We start from the raw sequence: 13,824 nt of genomic DNA, 5'->3' as shown, positions 1-13,824 counted from the left end.
GTCTCAGATGTTATTCTCTTATTTACAACTGGCCCTTGCCATTTCACTGCAAGGCTTCTCATTCATAAGCTGATTCTTTGAGTGTCGCTTCTTCTTTCCTAAGCTGGCCTCCTGTTTCAGAAGTCTACATATTCTCATATTCAGCTGTGTCAGGCATTTCTGTCAACTCCTTCACCGAGCTATGGTATGTGAAAAACATCACAGATTTTCCTAGACCTTTCAAAGACCTTCTTATCTCCATCAATTTTTCCTGTTTTGGTACTGCTTGTTATAGACTGCAGAGCAGCAGTTTATGGGTGGAGTGTTTATCATGGTGGGTCATTTGTGATACATTACTTAAAACTGATGTTTGGGTTTGCCAGAATGATTCTGTGTTAACAGGTTTTTATTATGAAAAGCATAGCTGACCTTTAAAGTCCAAAGGCCATATTTATGAATGACTCAGCCTGATCTCAGTGCGGCTGAAGATTACAGTACGCAAACAAAAGCCGAAGCATACTTGTCCCATGTAACTTTTTGAGAAAGCAGTATTTGCCTCTGGCATTCACCAAGGGAGCTTTCCCTTTGTGTGCAAGAGGAAAATGGGGCAGGCTACAATAAAAGGCATTGTTGGTCCCAGCATGCAAAGAATGATGATCCAAGAACTGAAATAATAGAAAAGTGTCGGGAGGGAATTTAGTTCACAAACATTTCAGGATAGCTTCAGGCTTACTCAAGTTTTGATTCAAGCTTCTCATTCTTCTTAAATTCTTTCCAGGCCAAAATGGATTAAATCGTTGCTAATCTTCAATCATCCACCCTTTCCCTGGGATCAGCATTCGAGGATGGCCTTGCCATGCGGCCGTTTCAGCCTGCAGTTCCTTAATGACAGGAAACCCTGGGGAGTCACAGAGTATGTACTCTTGGGCTATGATTAGGATCTGTCTCCTCAAATTCCATCGTTAACGTCTCTGCAGGAGGGGCCTTCTTGCTTTGTGTCCTGGAGAGTATCTGTTACAATAGTCCATAAGTATGACCAAGTATTGCACCCAACATGTACATAACAGATTATAAGCAATCGTTTTTATGGAGCTGGGTTCCAGACCAGAATATTGCCTGACAGCTGTGCTTACTAATCATTACAAATAGAAGAAGAAAACTGGTTTTGCTGTGACATACCCAGACAGGTACTGCCAGCCCTGGAATTTAAAAAAGGAAAAAAAAAAAAAAAGGAAAAAAAAAGGAAAAATTGTGTCCTTTTTCTTCTCTTGCTAGTCCAGTTGGGATGTTGTCCAACTGAACTGACAAAAAACCAAGAATAATAATAACAAAACATTCCCACATAGATATTATTAATTTTTTTCCTAAAACTCTTTTTTTTTTTAAATAAAGTCTTTTAAAAAGTTCAGAACATGTCTTTTTCCCCCCTCTTCCTCTTTATCCCTACTGAAACCCCCTAGGAGCTAATGCCAGGCAAGAATTTGCAGTAGCAGCTCAATGCAAAAACTATGCAATTTACGTCCTGTGGCCCTATCAAATATAATTACAAACCATGTTCACAGCGCTGCAAATTACACAGCGCTTCACCAGTGTGGGAGATGGCACGTTGCCTATTGTGAGAGATGATCCCACACCTAGAATTGACTGGCAGCTTTTATAAAATAGCGAGGCATCCCTTTTGTGCCTGGCTGATGAAGGATAGATGGTCTTTTTCTCCTTCAAGGAGAATTCCCATCAGGCTTTATTTGCAATAGTTTATGTGCATATGAATTATTTGTATTAGAAGAGAATTAATATGGTATTTATTGGCAAAGTATAATGCATTGGGATAAAGTGTAATTTTTAACTATTTCTTCCATCAACAATAGTACTGGCTATTCAATATTTTTTCTTTCTCTGATAATGGAGATCATTTTCATTAGCTCTAAGGCACCCTTGTGCTTCTCTGGCAGTGTAAATTCATTTATACCTGCCTTTAAGGCCTCTCTGCCCTTCCAGAGCAGTGCAGCAGAGGCTGAGGATAATTGAGAATCAAACTGCTATTAAAGGGACCAAAAAAAAGCATAACACAAGTTAATAGTCTTTAATGTTAATAATACTCTTTTTAACCTTCCTCCTCTTTAGAAGTTCACATGTAGATTGGAAGGTTATGGATGGCTCAAGGGGAATGACGGATTCCCTCTTACCCTTTCTTTTCTCCCTTGATGTATCCCATAGCTTATTTGTTCTATGGTGAATATAGTTGAACCCTGTTCAGCTAATTTTGTGGCTTAGTTAAGATAATGTAACCATTTTGTGCAAACACAAGGTGATTTATACAGCACAATGTTTTGGGCGTTGTGGCCTTGAGCTGTTGGGCTAAGTGGGATGCTATTTTACCTTTGTCTTTTTAGAGCTCTTGTTCTTGGATCCACGGGTACTTAATGGGTTTTTCCAATTTAATTCATAATAAAGTGATAATCATGATGATAAAATAAGAGGCCTGAGCTTTTAGTGGCTTTTTTTCTTCAGTATCCTTTGCACAGCTTCACTAATTGCATTAGATTCAGACCTGAATTATTGAAGGCTTCTGAAAAAACATGTATTTTGGTCAAGGACAATTGGGAGGAGTTCCTGGAAACAGTCTGCAGTGCTCAAGCTCAGCTGTCCATTAGTTACTTTTATTTATACAGCGCCAAAAATGTGCCAACAAAATTAAAGAGATTATAAAGTTCTATCAGAAATTTTTGCTATATTGTTCCTTATAAGGGAAGTAAAATCTGCTCTTTCCTCTTAGAATCCAGACCTGCCTCAGTTGGATGAACTGAGGATGGATGAACCTGTAATGAAAAAATATATAAAAGATAGGGCTTCATTTCCAAGACGAAACCGCTCTCTGTTCCATTTTGAAAGCTCTCAGTGGTGTATGCAGCTAATGACATGTCTGCCTAGAAAGCCGGTTACCTGCTCGTGCAGGTGAGCGTTCAAAGGCGGCACCGGCGGGTGGTCTGCATGCACGGTCCTACACGCAGTTAGTTAGCATTGCATCTCACCCACGGCACATGCTGCTCCTCACTGTCTCTAAATGCTGCTCCGAATGTGGCCGGCAATGTGGAGCCTGGGCGGCAGGGTGATGGTTAGAGAGGGCGTGGGGAAGTGCAGTGTGAGTAAAAGAAACAAGTGGCCGATGAACGAGCAGGCAGGAGGGCAATAATTAAAGGAAAATGCCCTGGGCAGGGGAGGGTGGGCTGCAAAATTCAATGGGAGGTGAAAACCACTGAAAATGGAGTGGAAGAGGGAAGACACAGCCTGGAAGGATCTCCTGAAAATCCCTGTGCAGCACAGGGGCTGGTGGCCATCGTGGAGCATCCGTGGGGCTTTGGGAGGATCGCTGACTGGTGGAGCCGGGTGCAAGCAAGGATTTGGGTTTTTTTTGTTAAAAAAGTGCTAGCAACAGCAGGAGGCCTGACTGTAATGAGCTTGATGAATGTGGCGCAAGGGATGTTGCAGGTAGAAGGAGAAATGTGGGATTTCTTGTGTGTGTAATTAGGACACTTGGCAGCTGGGTAAGCTTTAATTGCCATCCAAAGCTCCCGATCTTGCCAAAGAATGAAGAGAGTGAAGAGAGCTATTGATTTCCATCTGGGCAAACAATTTACTTCTTAGTGCTCATCAGCCTGATGTGTATCTTCATTCGCTGTCGCTGCTGTGCGCAAGCTAAAGCTGCTTTCATCGGCAGATTTCAGGTGGGGGTTCAGCTGAATATGTGGCTAGAATTGCAAGGCGTTAATGGTAAAAACTGCCTCACTTACCACGCTGTCAGGGCACAATGTCCTGTTAGTTTTGGAAAATCTCCACATCTCTAGGTCCTTATATAAAGCGTCTCTTTACTGTAGTGTCCAGTTGCCTCCCAAAAATAAAATGGGCACAGAAGGAGCCTTCTTCTCTCTCTGCTCAACAGGAGCAGGGCAATGTTTATTTTATATGATGCATGTTTGTTTATAAATGTGGTGTTACTGAGCAGAGGACTAGATCAAAGAAGTGGATTTTGCATTTCGCTTTGAAGACACAGATGTCCATAGTCAACATGATCTCTTTTAGGGGCAGCTTCCAAATTTCATGGGCTAAATGCCACATTTTTGCCCTGTTATTGACAGTTTCATTGTTCCAGGGGCATATAGCTGGTGCAGGTCATGATCTTGAAACAGAGACACAATGAGAAAACTCATATGTAGACACAAAGTGTAGCAATTTAATTAGGAAAAAAAATACTAAGTGGCATTTTGGGGGAAAAGGTTGAGAAGAGAGAAAGAGGAGATAGAATTACTTTTGCAAAGCTATCAAAAAAACAGACTTGCTGCAATTTACAAATAACAACATTAGACACAAACAGATTTTTATACAACTAATCTAACATTGTGCATGTAGTGGAGATTGGCATGCCCATGCAGGGTAGACATGTGTGTATGGTTTTCTGAAGTTAAATAAAGATTAGAATAATGAATTCCTTTCTGTTGAGGAATGGATAATTAGTCAAATGGTAATATTCAGCACATGCAACTTATTCATGTTGAAAATTCTATCATATAGTGTTAGACACTACACAGTCAAAATAATCAATAGTCAATGGTCAATAGTAAAAATTGTTAGATGTACCCAATTTTACCAAAATTATTTGTACACCAAATGGGAAGGAACGTAAATGCATACAGGGCTGGTTTTCCTTTTGCTTGTGTTTTCATCTGGAGTGACTTTACTAGAATGACTGTGCACTGACAGCAATGATAGGGCAGAATCGGCCTCCAGATATCTACATATTGAGTAATTGTGGTAAAGTTAAGTGATAGCTTGTAAATTAAAATGAAAGCAGTACTTGACTAATGTCTAAAAAGTAATTGTCTAAAAGTAATATTGTCTCATAAGTTCTATATTTTAAAAGTGGCTTTTTCTGACTTACCAGAAAAGAAATGCCTAAAATGGCTTAATATGGTCATTGACTAGTCATATCTTGATTTTGGTTTTGTTTGTCTTTGTTTAAGAAAGATTTAACTTGATGCAGTAGGAAAAACAAATAGTTCCAAATTCAGACAGGCCCTCTTGGAAACAGTGATTTATTTCCCGTTGACTTTAATAACTAATCCCGTTAAAATAGCCTGTAGTGGAAAACAAACCTTATATGTGGACAAGATGGTGGAGATAAAAAAGGCAAGTTTTAGATTCATACTTGCCAAATTTAAAATAGAAAAATGATGCATTTTCTGTTGGTTGGTTAGATCTTGAATTCCATCTTGTGCTATTAGGGTATTTTTAAATCATGATGTCACTGCTGCGTTACTTTTGTGTGTGTGTATATATATATATGTCCCTTTCTAATCAGGAGATGACATTATATGCAGCAAAAGTCATCTGGTAACTCAGGCAGCTGTTAAAATACAACAGTTATCGATATATCCCCTTTGTTATTCAGTGTTGGATTATGGTCTCGTTTTATACACAGAGCAGTTCTACCATTTATAACAAAATACTTCCCACATGACACTGGCTTGTCATCTTCACTGTTTCTGGAGAGATTCTGAGAAATGACTCATGGTGTGGTGTGCCCTACTTAGGATACTTCAGATGTTGCTTTTTCCAAGGTGCTTCCCCAAGCCTTTGACTTTCAGGTCTTGAAAGAAGAGTACCGATAAGTGGAAGTGCCTGAAACCATTAGTTATCTTTAAAAATATGTCTTTCTCTTGTGAAAAAAATAAATAAAAGAATGTTTTTCCCTCTGCTACTAAAAAAGTTGTTTTAAATTACTTGTAACTGAAAGGAATAAATAAGTATATAGTTCCATTCCTGCCATTAACGCATCTGTTAAAGTGAGCAGATAATTATACTTTAGATCTAGCTATCCTGTAAAACTACGACCATAATCATTAAATAATTACATTTTATCTAGATACACAATAAAATTTCTTCTATCCCCACTTACTGTGCTCATTACCATATGGTATTTCTTCTCTGATCCTGAATGGAATAAGAATATGAGCATTTTGTGCCACTAGTCTATATGTATTTATAGCAGTAAGGAGTAGAACTGCCAAAATGCATGAAATATACACTTTTCTGTTACTGCTTTTAGAGAAATCAATATGAGCTATCTGCTTTCAGTGCTGATTTTGTCTTTGCAGTTATATTGTGAAAGGCATAACCAGTTCTCTTCACTTGATTTCACAAACACATTTCAAACAGAACTGAATTTATGTGGTCAGCAAAGCTATTGGCAAGCATATTCACTATGTGAACTGACTTCTAGCAGTTTATTAAGACAACATTCATTCCTTTCCAATAATGTGGCTGGCAGTGTTTGTGTGTCTATGTAAAATTAAAGCAGTTGGATTTCCACAAAATATTAAGTTGCTATCAAATGTAGAAGGATAGAGATTCTGAAATATCAGCAGATCAGACAGAAGTGTGAGCATCACTGCAGAATATCTGCAGAACATAGCAAATAGTAATTTACAGGTCATCACAAGTCCTGAGGACTTTTGGGGAAAAAAAAGAGTTGTAACCATTAGTTTCAAGACAGGACAAGAAAAGGTGAATGAGATCTTTTACTGGTGTAATTAGGCATAGTTCCCCGAAGCTGAATACAGGCCTGTGATTTCCATAGAACTAAATGGGAGGAGCTGATTTTTGGTCAAATTCCTGCTAATCAAGTGAAAGGATAGGAGGGTTTGTATTATGTATAGAAGTTTGCTGTTGTTTTTAACAGCAGTAATTCTGTTTGATCTACCTTTTTGCTCTTTGTGTTTGGAATATGCTGTGGTGGAAATCTTCATTTTGAGTTGTGCTGATCTGTGGGATAATTCAGATGGACCCTGGGCAACATGAGCACTGGGCTAACAGCAGCTTCATGAAGGGCGACAAGGAGAACTGCAGAGATTTGAAATGGGTGGATCTGTACAAAATGGAAACCAACCGAGCAGGAGCACTGCTGAAAAGGATCTAAGGGTTACTGTGGGCTCCAGGTTCACAGTCTCTGAATATGTAAATAGTATATTGGGCTGCACTAGGAGCATTATGGCCAGGAAACAGAGGAATTATTATCCCCCTGTGCTTGATATTGGTGAGGCCATATCTGAAATACTGTGTCCAGTCTGGTGCTCCCTGGTCAAGAGAGAGATTGAGAAACTGGAGATTGCCCTGCAGAGGACTACCAAGGTAATTAGGGGTCTGAAGCACATGGCATGGAAGGAGAGATTTAGGCAGTTAGGCTTGTTTGGTTTGGAAAAGAGAAGGCTAAGAAGGAAATAATAGCAACCTATGAGTACTTGAAAGGCAGTTACAAACACAATGGAGACAAATTCTTATCAACAGATGCAGAGGCTAAATCAGGCAGAAGTTGTGCCTTGAGATTTTTGAATTGGACAAGAGATAGGCTCTGATCTTCTTACTGACGTTCGGAAAACAGACCTTGAAGTCCCATAGATGCTTCAGGTCAGCATTCCCTCAGAATCAAATGTTAGGTGGTATCAAGGGTGCCTCATCTCCTGCTGGTTTATCTACTGAAGGCAGTGCCCTCTGTGCTGCCTCTGGTTGTCGTCGTATGTGGTGGCACTACTTGTCAGGGAAATTGTGGGGAGTAGGAGTTCCGTCCTTTCTGAACTACACCTTAACTGCTCCATTTCTCCATTCTTTTTCAGCTGGTGAGTTAGAGGCATCCAGAAACCTCTTGGTTAAGTGGTAAGGAACAGCACAAATTCAAATGGAACAAACTGATCACTCGTGTCACTCCCTGTGTACTACCTGCTTCCTGTGGAAGCACCTACCTGTTGTTCCCCATGGAGGGGCAAACAGCTATTGAGCATTTCCCTCTGAAGAAGAGATAATTTCATGTCTATTCTGTGATGAATTGCAGCAAGAGTTATTGCCACCAGCCTGGATACATTAATACCAAAGCTAATCTGTGTATCTTTTCATGTTTTATAGCTTCTTAACTCTGACACTTAGGACAGCATATTAATAAACTCAGTAAAAAAGCCTACTGGAAATCTTTCACTTTCTTAGCTTGATTTGAGATATATTAATCTGTCTATTTGTCTCTAGTACTAATCTTAGTGCCAAGTAAGCTGGGAAAAGAACTGCTTGCCCTTTGCAGGCACACAAGGGAAACCACAAAGCTGTTGACTCGTGTGCATACATATACATATAAAGATGTGTGTACCTCTCTCTTTCTCTCTCTCTCCACATTCTCTTTCTTGTGGATACAAAATCTAATTCCCCTTTAAGAAGTTTCATGTAAATATACAGTTCCATAGTTGAATTTGCAAGTTATTGACCAAGTCAACACCAAAAATGCACCAAGCATGTACAAATCAAGGCAAAAGATGCCTAAGTGATAAGAAAGGCTGGGAGTTCATTCTTGGGCAGCTAAGTCCTGGAAGGAATGGGAAATGCGAACAAAGAAAAACAAGAAATGCTACAGCCAAATGTCATTGCATCTTACTGCTGAGTTTGCAAGGGCTTTTCAGGCAATGAAAGGGAAGGACAGCCTGCCACACCTGTGGGGTGCTGCCAACTGGTCAGCTGGCTCCATAGAAAAGGGAAATGGAGACTTAGGATAAACACTAAAAAGCAACTCAAGTCACATTGCGAAGGGCTTGGGTCCTTTAAACATATTAACCTGCATCAATCAGCACTTTTAAGCTTTTACTTTTTTAGGGAATAAATGTATAGTTTTGGTAGAAGAGTTGAAGGGGAAAAAAAAACCAGCATGTGCATTATTCCTCTTGTATCAGTGCAGTCCAGTTTAGCAGCCATAATTTAACAAAGACTTTATCCCACCCTTCCCTCAGGCAGCCTTTTTCTGCTGCCCGTGGGGGCACCTGCAGCACCTCACAGCAGCTGGTTTTGGAGTCATGAGACCCATTGAACAATAGCTGTGTAAGTGTGAATGGCCTGAGCCACCCCCCTTTTACTGCTGGAGCTGATGCTTTCTTGCCAAGCTGATAAAATAGCATACTTTATTAAAAATGCTGTCTGATAGCAGGAAAAGTCTGTCTAATTTTTCCAGGGCAGCCACAAGGACAATTTACAAACCACTTATCGTAGCCCTGTCTCCTCTTTCTCTCCTGGCTGGCGTAGTATTTCTGGCATGTTTCTGGGAAGTATGTCCATCAGGGAAACAAACGGTGTCTTTCTGTTCTTTTCTGTAAGAGAGATGTCAACTATTGTAATTCAGCATAAATTTCCACAGAGTACTAATCTTATTTTTCAGTTGTGGTCATCTATGACCTATGAACCTATGGTAACTAACCCATGCTTTTTTTTTAAATTCAGTAAGTGACTTTTCCCCTGCAGAGAAAGAAGGGCAAAAATGGACATAAGGCATGGTGAAGGTGAGGAAATAGGAACACAGGAGGTAAATAGTCAGAGTCCTGCAGGTCTCTCCCCTATGATCTGTTTGCTCAGCCAAGTGAACCCAAAAGTTGATCCTGGTTGTACTAGTGCAACCTATTGTAACAAATCATGTGGGAAGACTATAAATGTGAGGAATGCCCTGCGCCTCTGCACGTAGTCCAGGCTCCTTGGTGCCATGTGTCATGGCAACAATGGTGCCAAAGCTGCCTTTTAAAGAATCACCCTTTGACAGTTTTGTCTCCCAACAACTGTGTAGCTGTCAGCTCATGGGAATTCCTCCTTCTCCAGAGGATGCAAAATGCCAGCTGAGAAAACGCCCAGTTCGTTATCCCATAGCAGACAAAACAAATATTGTGTTTCCCCTGAAACAGCTATATATAGAATTAATCTGACCCTGGTAAGATTCTGTGAGATAGCTCGGGTTCAACTCAGGCAAGGGAAAATGCTGCTCCCCAAAAGGATTTCTCTATAAGCTGGCAGATGCACTGTTGATTTATACCATCTAGAAGAGGTTGGTCTCCTCTTCCAGGAGTGATCTGTTACATAAAGAATAGATGGCAATCTAAATCCGCTCAGCATTTGGAAAATGAAAAAATACTCAGGAGCTTGTCCATGCAGTGGGGTGAAGTGACTTGTTGCCTAATGTCTTTAGCGTCTCTAAATGAGGAGCCCAGACAATTATCTAGTAAAAATACTGTTTCAATGAATCACCGTGGGTTTTTGTATTACAGTACTAGAGCAGAAATTGAAAACTTCTGTCAACTATCTGGGTGAAAACCCCTTCTGAGTCACTTTTCATGTATCTAAAGCATGACTGAAGTAACATTTTTCTCTTCTATGGCTGTGAGGAAGACCTGATCCTGTACCTTTCCTAAGAGAATGACCCATTGATCATAATGGGAGCTTTGCCTGCAGAGCAGTGTTTGCCTCTATTAGTAATGGAATTTGGCTGTGCAGTAGTTGCATGGTTTTCTGAAGAAATCACTTAAACCTGTATTCCTTTTATAAAGTGAAATTTAGTGTCTCTCCATCTTTCGCGTGCAGATTCCCATCACCATAACGGGACATGCTGGTGACTGAATGGCTCAATTGCTGTCTTGTCCTGGCTTTTCACGGTCTCAGGTTTCAAGCAGCATTTCATTAATAGTGTGAGAGATGTCCATTAAGGCTTTAGAGCCAGCGGTGTTGTTCCAGCATCTGCAAGCGATGGGAAGTGTGTTCAAACTTTGCAGCCATCTAGCACGCCTGAGCAATCAGCCTGTGTGGTATGCGTTTGTACTCAGCCGTGATCCAAATTCTCCTTTGTCATGGTCACACAAACTGTTCAACGGCAGTGACCAGCTGTGACCTTCAGTCACCTAGTGGTGCACATAAATGTTGCGCATTTGCTACTGGGGATGTTAGACTCATCATTACGTAGCTATTTTCACTACAACAATAATTTTCAGTGGAAAAATGGTAATAGAATCATAGGACTATCCTTCTTCCCCAGCTCTGGCTTTCTGCTCCTGGCAGATATTTCTTTAAATTCTTCTTAAAACCACCTGGTATAGAAGCTGCACATTCTTCCCAATCTTTTTCTCTGCTCCTTATTGTTAGAAAGTTTTCCATAGTTTTCCTTGCAATAATTTAAGTCTGTTGCTTGCCTTCTACCTTGTAGAAATTATTCCCTTCATCTTTGTGGCAGCTTTTTACATAGCTGTACACTGTTCTCAAGTCATAGCTGTAAAAGCCCCCACCAACTTATCAATATGCTGCTAGTGATTTTGTCAAATGGATGAAATTTCACTCTGTGTACCGATGACTTTTCTGTCATAACTTTTAAATCATATCTCCTGTTTCAATTTCTATTCCTTTCTTCTGAAAGCAAATGCTCTATTCACATATGCATCCTCAAGTACATTTTGCAAAGCAATTTTCTTCTCACTGTCACTGCCAGAAGATGACTCTGTGTAGTGTCAGTCACAAAACACCTGGATTTGCATCCTTTTCTGTATGAAGCATTTTCTCCTTTCTAAATACATCTTTCTGTGATACTGCTTAAGCAGTCTGCAGTCCATCTTCTGTTACAAGCATAGTTTTCATCATTCTGCATGAATTCCATAGTGTGACACAGCTTTTTTCTTTGCTGGGGGGCAGCTTTGCTCTTTTACACTGGTCTCTCCAGCAGGACAAAATTACAGGAAAATAAGGGATGTAGAGCAAGGTAGACAATAAATACTATGTCGATGACTGTAGCTGACCCATTTTGTATTACTGCATATGATGAATTTTAACATGACTCCCGCAAGACTGTGTGAACACATTCTATTATGTAATGTTAATTTGCGAGTAAACTGATATTTTGTTAATCTTATTATAAATATGCACAATTTTGCTCTGGGTGCATCTGTTCCTAGATTGTTAATGATGCCTTTCTGTTCAACATAAATAATAGAACAATCACAATCAGCAAACGCATCTTCATTTGTATTTAAACTGCACCGTTTTATACATTTATGGAAATAAAGATGACTTTTTTTTTTTACGGTAGTCGTTACTCTTGTAACCTTGTCTAAATAGCTAATGTTTTGTATTTCCAAAACACAATGTATTCGTAGCATGCCACTATCTCATACCACTGCATCTCATAAAGAGATCCTCCTTCGTCCAGCCTTGTCTCCCATAATGCAGAAAGGTACTGAGAAGCTGTCAGAAGGGATACCTGGCCAGCTCCCAGGGAGCAGCCATGGCCACCTGAGGTCAGCCTGGGCCGGTGACAATGCCTCCGGGACAAACCTCACTGTCCTAGCATATCATGTGTGTACAAGATGACTGTGTGGCATCACCTCATATCTCATATTCCTGTAATCTCAGTGAGATCTAAAAATCGTCATTGTTTATGGTATTTATGGATGTCAGAAAAATCTGTATTGACTAGAACTTTCTGGTTCATTGGCTGCAAGAACAACTCTTTTCAATACCTTTTCATATAGGAACCCTGGCCATTTTTTTAAGTTACAGAAGGATAGCAGCACTTTTTCTTCTGACTAAAAGTCATGCTAACAAAAATCAAACCAACGTGTGTCAATGGCCATATCCCAAATCTGTAATAAGTAAAAATAGGCTTTAACGACTGTGGAAGGATCGCACATTATACAAGAGATGCTGTAATAACATTTGTAGTGGTTTCTATGAATTTGAAATGTCCTACATGATAGCAACTCAATTACGTGTCCATTTGTTTAAGGAGAATAATATTGCACATTATTCAGTGAATGACAGTTATTCAAACAACTGCACCTATGCACGTTACGTAAAGGCAGCCTTTACAGGATATTTGGAGAACGTGTGGGAAATGCAGACGAAAATCTAGTCAGCTGCCATTTTGGAAACACACTTTGATATTTCCTTCATGCTATTCCCTAACCATACTCCCAAGTGCTGAATGTGTCCCGATGTCTGTGACAACGTGGCCAAGGCAGCTGTCTGGGTTTTGTCTGAGCACCAAAGGGGGAACACGGAGCTGTGCTGGTGGGGTTCTCTCTGTGACCGGAGGGACACTTGAAAGAGCCTTGCCAGTAAAAGAAGAGCTGGAAGGAAATTCATATTCCTTCTCTCTTACTGTCTGCTCCAGAGAGGAGAGGCCTCAGAGGTACCTGGGAGGGTGGCAGCAGGAGCAGCTGTGGGTGTCGCCCATGGTGCGAGGTCTGGCCCAACGCTTCATTCGCCTCCTGCCTGGAAGCCAGAGGTGTGCGCCAGAAACAGCTGGCCCTCATCCAGGATAACCTCGAGGCAGGATAACACCCGGGGAAAATGAAATGGGGAAGTAAGGGTTTCTTTCAGGAGAAAGGGTGGAAAATGCTCATCGTTTCAGTCCCTGAGGCAGAAGTGAAGCAAAAACCCTGGTGTCCCTTCTACCCCACAATGGCAGAAACTTTGACAGGGTAGAGTGGCAGGAGATAGGCACGCTCTGCTGGTGAGTCGCCCTGAGGAAAGCCATGAGGAGGGATTAGGAGGCGGCTGGGCTTATTTCCTTTGGATTTGTATTTACAACTGCCTTCGTCACGGGATATTCTTCCCTTGGCCGCACGGATAAACTGCCTGGCCTCTTGCTTCGCCAGCCGCAAAGGGCACGCAGGCAGCCAGCCCGATGTATCCTCGGGCAGGAGGGGTAAGCAGCCTTCCCCCCCCTGCCCACGCCCAGCTCGAACGAGCGTAGAAACGCAGGGGGACGCAGGTGTTTGAATTCTGTCAGCATAGTTATGTGTTTATACGTAACTACGTGAGATTACGATGTGAAACCGCGCTGCCCCTCAAGGCCCGTTGTGGTACCGGAGCCCCACGGCAGGCACGGGCAGCCTCAGCGCCCCAGACCTGGGGCAAGGCCCGGGGCAAGTGCCGGGGCCGCGCCACGGAGGGTCGAGGCCCCCCACCGCCCCTCTCCGGCCGGGCCGCGCCGCCCCTGAGGGGATCGCCCCG

The sequence above is a fragment of the Haliaeetus leucocephalus genome, unplaced genomic scaffold, assembly GCF_000737465.1.
Source record: "Haliaeetus leucocephalus isolate CR32 unplaced genomic scaffold, Haliaeetus_leucocephalus-4.0 Scaffold848, whole genome shotgun sequence".
Classification (NCBI taxonomy): domain Eukaryota; kingdom Metazoa; phylum Chordata; class Aves; order Accipitriformes; family Accipitridae; genus Haliaeetus; species Haliaeetus leucocephalus.
The sequence above is the reverse complement of the archived record's forward strand: the minus strand, read 5'-3'. Positions refer to the sequence as shown.